Genomic DNA, 1,079 nt, shown 5'->3' with positions numbered 1-1,079 from the left:
GATCCTATGACCCCAGCTGACTTCCTGCCCTTTGGGCGGGGGGCTGGACTCGATGATCTTCCGAGGTTCCTTCCAGCCCTGATGTCTATGAAATCTATGAAATCAAAACAGGACCATCCCAAGCTAGATCCTAGTCAAGGCTTTGTCTACCTGGGTCTTAAAAACTTCCCAAGGATGGAGATTCCAAAACCTCTCTGTTTAACCGGTTCCAGTGATTTATTACCTTCCTAGTAAAAAAAAAAAATCCTAATATCTAACCTCAACTTCCCTTGCTGAAACATGAGCCCATTGCTCCTTGTTCTGTCATCTGCCACCAATTAGAATAGTCCAGCTTCATCCTCTTTGCAACCCCCCTGCAGAGAGATGAAGGCTGCTATTAACCCCCCCGCCCCACTCTGTCCTCTCTTCCCCAGACTAAATAAGCCCAGCTCCCTCAGTCTCTCCTCTTAAGTCATGGGCCCCAGCCCCCTAACCATTTTCGTTGCTCTCCACTGGATTCTCTCCAATTTGTCTACATCCTTTCTGTAGAGGGGGCCCCAAAACTGGACACAGCTAAGACCAAAGAGACCCAAAGAAATATTCACTCCACCCTGCTCTGGATACCACAAGCTATGAAGCACCCACAACAGTCTGGGAACCCCTAGCACAGAAAAACTTGAGGTCTCAAAAACTGAAGTGCTCCACAGGAAGACAGGAGGAGAGACTAAGGACATGGCCCAGTGTTTTGGGTTCTTGCAATGTCTGACAATTCATCAGGCAGGTAAAATATGCCCACCTGTCCCTAAGAAGCAAAATAAATCCTACAGTAAAGAATGGCGGAACACCTCGCCTCACCACCAATGGTGCCTGTCAGTGTGACTTGGGGGAAGTTCCCTCCTGTCTCCAAATCTGGTGATCAGTTTAACCCTGAGCATGTGAACAAGATGCAACGAATGTGGCTGAGCAATCTCAGGAGTCCAACAGGAGAGAAATAAGCCAAAATCTACTATTAGGACACCACTTAAAGGAATGTCTACATCATAGATTCATAGATGTTAGGGTCGGAAGGGACCTCAATAGATCATCGAGTCCGACCCCCT

This window comes from Alligator sinensis, unplaced genomic scaffold (genome assembly GCF_000455745.1).
Source record: "Alligator sinensis unplaced genomic scaffold, ASM45574v1 scaffold1345_1, whole genome shotgun sequence".
NCBI classification, from domain to species: domain Eukaryota; kingdom Metazoa; phylum Chordata; order Crocodylia; family Alligatoridae; genus Alligator; species Alligator sinensis.
This window is presented reverse-complemented; position numbering follows the sequence as displayed.